General features: G+C 35.9%; 1 long non-coding RNA gene and 1 pseudogene across 1 annotated transcript in view; one reads left to right on the top strand and one right to left on the bottom strand.

The window, feature by feature from the left end:
• Positions 1-1,337: 1,337 nt before the first annotated feature.
• LOC150001838 (uncharacterized) overlaps positions 1,338-10,811 on the bottom strand; it is a 31,877-nt gene continuing 22,403 nt past the window's right edge. The window contains exons 2-3 of the long non-coding RNA XR_016512953.1: positions 7,426-7,583; positions 1,338-1,921 (exon numbers count right to left, since the gene is read on the bottom strand). This is a non-coding gene — a long non-coding RNA (uncharacterized LOC150001838). The remainder of the gene's footprint in view (positions 1,922-7,425; positions 7,584-10,811) is intronic.
• Positions 9,200-9,684, top strand: LOC150001839 (large ribosomal subunit protein eL32 pseudogene; annotated as a pseudogene).

The following is a 10,811-nucleotide window of genomic DNA, read 5'->3' as shown; positions in this document are numbered from 1 at the left end:
ATAAGACTTCTTTGAGAGGGACTTTAAATAATCTGGAAATAATCTTATGGGTTATTGGACAAATATCCTTCAGTAAAAAAAAATCTTAGAAAGAGTTAATAAGATAGAAATAAGTTTAAAACTAGAGGAGCCTCTCATTGTCAAACTTGTACAACAAATGTGATCACTAAGAGTGCACAGCCCACAAGGGGTTCATAGGGAAGTTTCAAGAAAGCCTTGTGTTTTAGAGAGTTGTGAAAATGCAAATGTTGTTAGTCCTTGAGGAAAGACTATCTTCCAAGCACAAGATTAACTTTGTGTGACTTTGGTTGACATTTTAGCAAAATTACAGTGGAAGATATGAACGGTGGTAACTTAGCTGTCAGCATTTCATCAGAGATTCTCCTGGAGGAGTTAGACCCTGGGGTCAAATGATTCTACAGCTATCATCTTTGCCACAAAGGGGCTGCTGTGATCCAAACAAAATAACTGCTCCCAACACATGGAGTTTTGAGTTTGGTTTGACACGTTCTGTCAGAGTAAGGGGTATTTGCAGGAAGTAAATAGGAATCACTCCCATTATCTTGTAATAAGGGACCTATCAGTATGAATTAGCTTCTTAGATAGAGCGTACACTGCTAAATGGAAGAGAGGATCCTCCGCCCCCTCCCCCCAAAGAAAGGTCTTTTTGGAAGAGATGGTGGATCTGGCATTATGAAGAGTACGTTATAATTTTGTGAGTAACTTACAGCAGATTTTTAAAGCACGTGTTGCAAGACTCTGAAACTTTATGATTCAAACAGCTCCCCTAACTTCCCCCTTACCAGACACACTGCCCTCTTAGCATTTAGAAACGCAGTCTTGTTTCCTCTAGTGCATCTTAGTGCTGTGATGCTTCAGTCGTGCTACAGATGTGTTAATCCCCTTCTGCTCGGGATGCAAATGGTATTGAGGCAAAGGCCTGAAAATCTATGCTAATGGAAATTTTTAAAAAGCACTTTTCTTTTTTCCTAATACAATGACATTACAACATAAAGGACTTAGAATTTCATACTCTGAGACTGTGCAAACATCAAAAATGAAAATCAAACAACTTTAAGACTTTGGGTTAAATATAGAATATATATTTATGGTTGGGTATAATTGTTCAGCATGTCTAGCCTTGCCATATATTATTGAAAGATCAGGTGACAGCTGTCTCATTGTTTATTCTTCTTCTCAGCTTTCTGACATTGGCCTGATTTATAGTTGTAGGCATTAAATTATAAGGTCGAGTCTAGTTTCTAACCTTTTGACTAAAGAAGATTTCTTATTATCTGGTTAGTCAAGATAAATATTTTATTTAAAATTACATCAAAATCATAATAAGAAAGTTATTTAATGAGAGTGAGTGCCAGTGGATTTAAAATTAACAAACAACTCCCTAGATGACAGCATAGTACAGTAGAAAGCGCATAGGAGTCCCATCAGCAAGTCTAGTGTCTATAATCTGAGTAAGACACCTCTTTTCTGCCACTGTAAGTTACAACTCCAACCCAACCAAACAATCTCATGTTTTTTTCTCTACAGATTGTTTTTGTATTACTTAGGATACATTCTGCTGCGAGTAACAAAAGACTTAAAACTAAAAGTAGCTTAACAAATAAAGACATGTATGATTTTACCTAACTGGAAGCCTGGGCATTGGGTAGTTCTAGGGAAGTTTGTTCAGTAGCTCAACGATATCAGTTGTCCTGCAATAATCTTGGCTTTTTCTTCTTCAAGGTCACAGAATGACTGCTTCCAGTATCACATCTTTACACAGTGACACTCAGAGACAGCAAAATAAGTATTTTTCTTATTTCCATTTTTTTTAAGGGCAAGGAAAACTTGTCCAGAAGTTACAGACTTCACTCACTGGCCAGAATTGTGCAATGCGTCCATCTCTTGGAGAATCACCAGTCTAGGAAAGAGAATGACCATAATTAGCCTCAATCAATTAGCATTCACCCACTACAGGAGGAGAGTCTTAGCCTGCTCTGGAATGCAAGGTGAATGTGAACAATATCAGGGTGTCAGAGAGATGAAGGTGATGGTGGGTGGAAGTTGGGTAGGTGAGGAGAAGTGTCTTTTGTTCCCACTCAAGCTTTATATGACTGTAAACATGCAAACACAAGTCACTTGTATGTTTTAGAGTGGTATTAAAAACACAGTAAATGCCCTAAAAAATAAATCTTTCTATCCAACTAACACAATTTTGTTAGGTAAATAATGTCCTCTTTACTCCACAGTTTGAAAATTATCTTCTTTGAAACAAAATTTGTAATTTGTTCAAATCACTTAGGAGTACATATTAAATTTCTCAAGCAGGATCCCCCAAACCTACTGAATTTAATTGAATCCTAATTCCTGTAACTAGTGACTGAGAAAAGGAAGACAGTCATGCTACAGATTATGGAGGAAAACTGTTCTGTCATAACTGCTTCAACCTTACTAAGTAGTGATGGTGGGGGAGGGGAAAAGAGTGTTGCTTCTAGAACTCATCATGGTCAAACTGTAAACTTCAAATAATCAGTTTTTACTGTCCTTGTGGTTGGATAATTTCCTTCTGGAAAGATCCAGAAGTCTCTCTTTAGTAGGTATTTTCCCCTCTTCCCATTTCAGGAGGTTCTTTAATTTAAGATGGTTTTGCCCATTGATCAATACAATGCCCTGTCTTCCCTTATCATTATGTGACACAGATGAAACCATCAGAAATGTAATATAGCTCCCATTCTCTTTTCTTTAACCTCTGGCTTCACTATATTTGTCTGAAACCCTCCTGTTACTGGGAACAGAGAGGAAATGGGGCTTTTCTGCGAGAATGGGACTGGAGTTTCTTGTCATCTAAGTCCACCTGAGTTGCGGCTGTACTGTGGTGTGGAGTTCTAGGAGATAGAACTTCTATTAGAAGAGCAACTTCATTCATAATTTATGAGAGCTAAGGTCCCAAATACCTGGAGGTCAATCAGAATGTTCTCAACAGTCAGAGGAGCAGGGCAGAGGCAGATGTCAATTGAAAAATGGGTAAAAAAATTCATAGCCAGGACAGCATAAGAGAAAACACATCAGGACTGAGAGCACAGACAAAGAGAAGGGGACTGAACAATTAATGCATTCACTGGTTAGCTAGCTTGGCTTAAGCAGAAGCAGTTTGGGTAAAAATTGTCTTACAAATTGCAGTGATGAAAATAAGAATGCATTTCTAATTTTTTTGAAGTTTTAGAGTGATGGCTTTGAAATCCAAAGCTTTTACTGTTGATGTGGTCTGGGGTTCTGTCAACTCTCTTTTTCTCATATTTTAACCCCATCTTACTCAAGATTCCTTCTAGATTTGGAGATAATTATTTGCATGCACTTTAACTTTATCTTCAGGAACAATCAGTTGATATAAGATTTGTTGCGTCTGCCTCCCTATTATTGTAATACATTTGAATGTACTAATTTTTTGAGCATCACAATGAAATACCCTGCAGACACAATGCATATAGGTTTGGATTCAGATGACAATTTAGCTTACAGAGTCACATTGTATCAATCAATTAAGCTGTCTTTTCTTATGATGACAGCACTGAAAGGAGTTGAAACAATTTTCAGGGGATAAATATATATAATGTTTTATAATTTTGTTTAATAATTTTAAAATTAATATATTATTTTATATTATAAAATATGTTATATATGTATTTATTTACTTATTATATGAAAGGGTTTGTGGCTTCATTAATAGAAATCTTGACTAATATTGATCTAACCAAATAGAGGCTTGTATTTTTTTAGTTAAAAATACCTTTGGAAATAGTTCAAGAATTGCCTTTGTTAGCTTTCTATTCTCAGCATGGTGCCTTATTGTCTCAGTATCAAAAGATGGTTGCTCCAGCTCTCACCATCTCATCTGTGTTCAAGACAGGAAAAAACTGAAAGCATAGAAGTTCACAGACTGAATTTACAAAGAGTCTGAGGTCTGGCAAACATGAATAATAAAAACAATTTTTAAAAATCTAATTCATTTACTCATTTGCTTATTTTTTGTCTTTTCCTATGTTTTCATAAAACCATTTCAGGAATCTTTTAAAGGTACAAAAATGATTACAAATAATACAAGTTAAAATTGGAGCAAAGAAATAGGGATGAAAGCAAATGAGAAGCAGGGTCTAAAATTTGCCTTTAATCTATAGCAGTCAAAGAGGAAAATCATGGCAGTTACATACATAGTTCACTTTTGGGGATAAAGTCTCCACATATGGTCAACCACTTGTAATGTGGAAAAAAATGTTTCTAGTATTAATGACTCAAACTAAACTTAGCTTATACCTAGTATACAGGAACATTGTCTTGGACTTGGCTACCTGTCAAACAAGACATTTGAAGCAGGTCCTGCCACCTTGACTTCCTAACCACCAGCATAGTTCAGGGCAGTATAGATGCACAAGACAAGCACTGGGCCAAGACTTAAAAAGAAAATAAAAACATTCTAGGCAGATGGTAGGATAAATTTTTTTTGGCTAGGCAGCCAATCAAACAGTAGAACAAATTACTTGGAGAAACATTTGTGACTCCCTAAATAAAGGTTTTAGGAGAAAATTAGGTAGAATACATATTCCCATTGTCATTATTTAGCAGCATTTATTGAGTGTGGACAAGGTAGGAAGTAGCTTTCCAAATGCAGAGGCATCCCCAGTTCCTGTGGAAAAGTGTGGGGAAGAGCTGCATTTTGGCAGCTCTGGGTTATGTTGGAACTCATGACTCATAAAGATCCTGCTGACTAGCTGACTCTGGCTCTGTGGCAAGTTACAGACTCTGAGATGTCTCCTGCTCAGAAAACTGTTTCTCACGCTAACAATGAATATGGAAACATTAATGTTATCATGATCATTAATGCCAACTCTAATAATTAGTACACTTAGAATTCTGTGTGTTATTTTGTTGTTATCATGCTTTAAAACATGGGTATTTGGTAGAAAAAAGTGTGATTGGGAATAATAGAAATTAAGTCATGATGTGTACTGCCTCATTTTAAACAGAAACAGTCTGGTTAACAGAAAAAAAATTGTATGAACACGGGGGAACAGGCTGGAAAAGTATATCTGCAACAGACAGGAAGGTAAGAAACATCTAGAGAGAACTTTGTTCTTGTCCTAAATTTATTGAATATTAGAATGGGGGAAATTGGTTGGTTAAAATATTCCATAAACCTCTATATTCCATAAGTCTCTATATTTAGAGAAACTGGGATTTAGCTAGATTAAATTATGTGAATAAAAATCTCGCTAATACAAATGGAATCAGGATTTGTATCTTTGGATTCTTGATATAGAGGGCACTCATTATCAGATCAGCATTGCCTCTTTCTCCTTTAATTTAATTTTAGATAGTTTCTATAATAAAAATAAGAGAAAAAAAGAAAACTGGCCTGAGGATTGACCATGCTTAAAACAAATTCCTCTTCCTTTAGGTTAATGCCTATATTTCATTAGAAGCTTTCTTTATATTCCACTACCAGTCTTGTCAACTACGGTACAGAATGGCCTGCAACAGCAACAGAGTCTTATTGTTTAGAACCTCAGTATGTGCAAGCACTATTCAACACATTAGAGCTCAACGTACAGAGAATAAAACCAAACAAAATCATGTGCTCATGTCTCCTAGAATTAGAGGAGAGCCTTTTTGGGAAAACAGATGTACCTGGGCTACAGCAAAGTGTACCCATTCTGGCTTTGGTGATTAACATGTCAGCTGAGGTAATTAACATACTTCATCTTAACCATGAAGGGAAAACCTAGGATCACCAGGCAAAAAGAAAACCAAATGTGTGGAAGATGAACAAACAGAACTCCTGATGGAGAAAACAAATTATTCAGGGCACAGGAAAAAAAGAACTATTTTAGAACAATTAAACCCCAAAATACAGAAAAGAAACAGACACTACAAAAACTTTTACAAATTAAAAAATATAAGTTAAAATAAAAGTAAAATAAGGGCAGGAAGGTAACGTGTGAAGTCCCTCAGAACAAAGAGCAAAGATATGGAAAATAGAAAAGAAAAAATAAAGAAGAAAACAATAGCATTAATCCAAAAAACCCAACATCTGATTAATGAACATTTTTGGGTGTGGTGGCACAGTTTGCTTGCATTGTGGATAGTAGTACTTGTTACTATTTATTAGTAAAAATAATAGCTAACATTTGTTGAAGGTTTTCATTGTGCTAAGGTCCTAACCCACAATGTCTTGCTTTATTATCCTACCACTTTTTTTTTTTTTAAGTGGAACTATGAGGCTGGACCAGAGAAATATAACAAAAATGATTATTATGGGGTTATTGATTCTCTTTAGTTGTGGGGAAGATAAAAATAGTCAAAGAGTAACTCTTGGGTGCTTGGATACCAATAATTGAGATCAGAAATGCAAAAATAGGGACAGAAGATGTATTCAGTTTTAACATGTTGCCTAAAGGATATCCAGGTGGATATAATCTATAGGTGGTTGGCTATATGAGTCTGAAACTCAGAGAAAAGGTTGATTCAGAGAGATTTAGAAATCATCCATATATTGGTTAAAATCTGAATGGATACAACGACTTAAAGTGAGTCTGAGTGTAGACAGATAATATCAGAAGGCCAAGGAAAAGAGAGCTAAGGGAAAGGCTGGGAAGGAGCATGCAGTGAGTGGGGACAGGAGAGGTGGGGCTGGAGCTGCCAAGGATGACAACAGATGCGCTGTAATTTTCTATGCAGAGGATTATTGGTAGGCAGTATTTGTCATAACAATTTTAATGACCTGGTAACAAGCCAGATCACAGCTGAAGAACAAATGAGAAATCGATTTAAGTTCTTCATCTGCTTCACATGTGAAATGGATGAATAATGCATATATCAGCAGATAATGCTTCTAGAGTATTTAGCAAAGTGCCTGGCACATAGTACACATTCAACAAACGCAGGATATATAGTGATTGATTGGTTGCATGAATTTTGGAGCTAGTTAGACATGGGCTTTTAGTTTAGCTCTGGCATTATGTAGTGTAATCTTGGACCAGACACCTTGTTTCTGCCATTGTCTTTTCTTTTATCATTAAAATGGGGGTAAAGAAGCATGTACTCTCTAAAATGATATCTAACAGTCATTTTTATTATGAATAGTATATTATTTTGTGAATATTAGTTTTCTGTCATCAGACTGAACTCTCATATTAGTATGTGAATCAATAAGTTAGGTTAGTCTGATTATATAATGGTGAATAAAATTTGGTTTAATATTTGTTTGGATTTGTTCTCCCTAGTGTTCTCTTTTCCCCATATGATAGATAAACTTCTGCAGGGAAGACTTCATAAATTTGGAAAATGTAATTGTGGGTATCAGGAATAGGAAGGGAAGAGCAGACATGGCCACTGGAAGAGAAGCATAGGTGGGTAAAAGCTGGAACTCACCTCACGGGGGCTGTGGATACTTGTGGTCTTCACAGAGCCTGAGAAAGTGGCAGTCTCAGTTCTTGTGGGACCTCTGGCCAAGACACTGGCGTCCCAGCACTAGCGAGTGAAGACCTATGAACCAGAGAGGCTTTCTTTTGGCTATGACCTAGGAAGTGCTGAAATGGGAGGAAGGTAGAAATTACAACAGAGGTGTTTGATTTTCTTCTGATTTGTGTTGATTTGAGAACTGAAGAAATGTAATGTGTCTTGCACTTTGTGCACTGAAAATATCATACCCACAGCACACGTACCAAGAAATAAACATAATTTTGTTTCCATGTTTTTGTTTTTCTTATTATAGTTATTTCTTGCCTTATCATACTAACCAGAACTTGCAAAACAATCAAGAGGCCCTACAGTTAAGAATTAAGAATGATTTAGCCATGACATTTATAGACCAAGATATCTGGGTGGATACAAGCGAGATAAAAGCTAATCACACCTTAGGCTCTTCAGCCCACCAAAATTAGAAAATTAGATGAGTGTTTGCATCCCTCACCACCCTTGCTATACCAGAATTTAGGTGCTGGGGAATACTGGGAGACTGCAAATGGAGTGAGGTTCATTTACTAGCATACTGAAGTCTCTTGATACAATAGAAGTAATGCAGTAACAGAAAAACAAAGTAAGTCATCTATCCTGACCACCTGTGTGTAGATTAAGGTTCATATCCACTCTCGCATTTGACTTGCATTTCCCTACAGCTAGTGAGGTTGAGCATATTTTCAAATATCTGTTGGCCATTTGTATGTCTTATTGGAGAATTTTCTGTTCAGGTCCTCTGCCCACTTTTTAATTGGATTGCTTGGTGTTGAGTTGTATGAGTTCTTTATGAGTATATTTTGGACATTAACTTTCATCAGAGCTGTTTGCCAATATCTTCTTCCATTCAGTTTGTTGCCTTTTTGGTTTGTTGGTAGTTTCTTTTGCTGTGCAGAAGCTTTAGGCTTGATATAGTCCTATTTGTTTACTTTTGCCTTTATTTCCCTTCTCTTTGGGGTCAAATTTATAAAATTCTCTTTAAGACCAAGGTCCATAAGTTTAGTATCTTACCTATGTTTTATTCAACTAAGTGTTCTTCAATAGATGATTGAATTAAAAGATGCAGTACATATATACAATGGAATACTACTCAGCATAAGAAAAGATGAAATACTGCCACTTACAAGAACATGAATGGATTTTGAGAATATAATGCTAAGCGAATGTCAGGCAAAAAAATTAAAGAACCGTATAATTTCACTCATATGTGGTATATAAAACTAAAAGCAATGAATCAATAAATAAGAAACACAAAGAGAAACTCAAAGACACAGACAACAGTATGGTGGTTACCAGAGGGAAAAGTGGTGAGGGGGTCATAAAAGGTAAAGGGGGTAAAAACTATGGTTAAAGACAAAGATTTGACTTTGAGTGGAGGGTATACAATGCAATATACAGATGATGTATCATAGAATAGTACACTTAAGACCTATACAAATTAACCAATGTCAGTTCAATACATTTATTTTTAAAAAAAACCACAATGAGATACCACCCCATACTGCTGGAATGGATATTATTAAAAAAAACAAGAGATAACAAATATTGTCAAGTATGTGAAGAAAAAGGAACACTGTGTACTGTTGATAGCAATATAAACTGGTGCAACCACTATGGAAAACAGTATGAAAATTCCTTAAAAAAAATAAAAATAAAACTACCATTTGAGCTTTTCTTCGGCGCTGCCTATGGAGGTGGCAGCCATCTCTTAGTTGGCACCATGGCTGCCCTCAGACCCCTCATGAAACCCAAGATTGTCAAGAAGAGGACCAAGAAGTTCATCCGGCACCAGTCAGACCGATATGTCAAAATTAAGCGCAACTGGCGGAAACCCAGAGGTATTGACAATAGGATGCATAGAAGATTCAAGGGCCAGATCTTGATGCCCAACATTGGTTATGGGAGCAACAAGAAAACAAAGCACATGCTGCCCAGTGGCTTTCGAAAGTTCCTGGTCCACAACGTCAAGGAGCTTGAAGTGCTGCTGATGTGCAACAAATCTTACTGCGCTGAGATTGCTCACAATGTCTCCTCAAAGAACCGCAAAGCCATTGTGGAGAGAGCGGCCCAGCTAGCCATCAGAGTCACCAATCCCAATGCCAGGCTGCGCAGCGAAGAAAACGAATAGACAGACTGTGTACACATTGTATTTGTGTTAATAAAACCATAAAATTCTGCCATCTGGAAAAAAAAAACAAACAAACAACCAGTTGATCGAGCAATTCAACTTCTTGGTATATGTGTAAAAGAAACAAAATCATTTTCTCCAAAAGACTTCTATATACCCATGCTCATTGCAACATTATTTACAATAGGCAAGACATGAAAACAACCAAAATGTCTGTGGATGGATGAATGCATAAAAAATGTTTTGTATATATACAATGGAGTACTATTTGGACATAAAAAAAGAACTTCGACCATTTGCAAAAACATGAATGGAACTTGAGGGCATTATGCTAAGTGAAATGCTGGACAGAGTAAGACAAAAATTGCATTATCTCACTTATATGTGAAATTAAAACAAATTATGGACACTAAGAACATGTTCGTTATTTGGCAGAGATGGAGAATAGGGGTTGGTAGAATGGGTAAAGGTGGTCAAAAGATACAAACTTCAAGTTATAAGATAAATTCTGGGGATGTAGAACATATACATTAAAAATTTTTTTAAATAATAAAAGATAAAAGAACAATATTAAAATAGGAAACTCAGCAACCAGTTAACAGATCAATGGAACGAAGTGTAATGCTTATATTTGTACACATTCAATCAGTGATAAAAATGGCATTCTAAAAGGGGAAATTAATAAATGATGCTAATTAAATATGTTTAAAAAACTTATAAAAGTTATAGTTCTCCCTTGTTCTGTATGCCAAAATATGTTCCAGATATTTTGGAATACAGAATAAAATGCCAAAAATTATTTAGAGGGAAATATAGGTGATGGAATATCTATTTCATTTCCTGATAAAGAAGAAGCCTCAGCATAAAAATACAGATTTCTAGTTTAATCTACATAAAAATAAAAACCCTTTTTTTGTCAGAGACACTATGAACAAAATTAAAAAGCAAAGAAAAATGGGGATCAATATTAAATAATATGTAGCAGACAATGGGTTAGGTCTTTTTTTAATCTTCATCTGAAGATGTGTTCATTGATTTTAGAGAGAGAGAGAAAGGGAGATAAGAGAATGTGAGAGAGAAACATCAATCTGTTGTCTTCCATAAGTGCTGCAACTGGTGATCAAACCCACAACCTGACATAAAATTGAACCCGCAGTCTTTTGGTGCACAGGAC

The sequence above is a fragment of the Furipterus horrens genome, unplaced genomic scaffold (assembly GCF_987537825.1).
Source record: "Furipterus horrens unplaced genomic scaffold, mFurHor1.1.pri manual_scaffold_9, whole genome shotgun sequence".
In the NCBI taxonomy this organism is placed as follows: domain Eukaryota; kingdom Metazoa; phylum Chordata; class Mammalia; order Chiroptera; family Furipteridae; genus Furipterus; species Furipterus horrens.
Note: the sequence above shows the minus strand (reverse complement) of the source record. Positions and strands in the feature narration are given on the sequence as shown.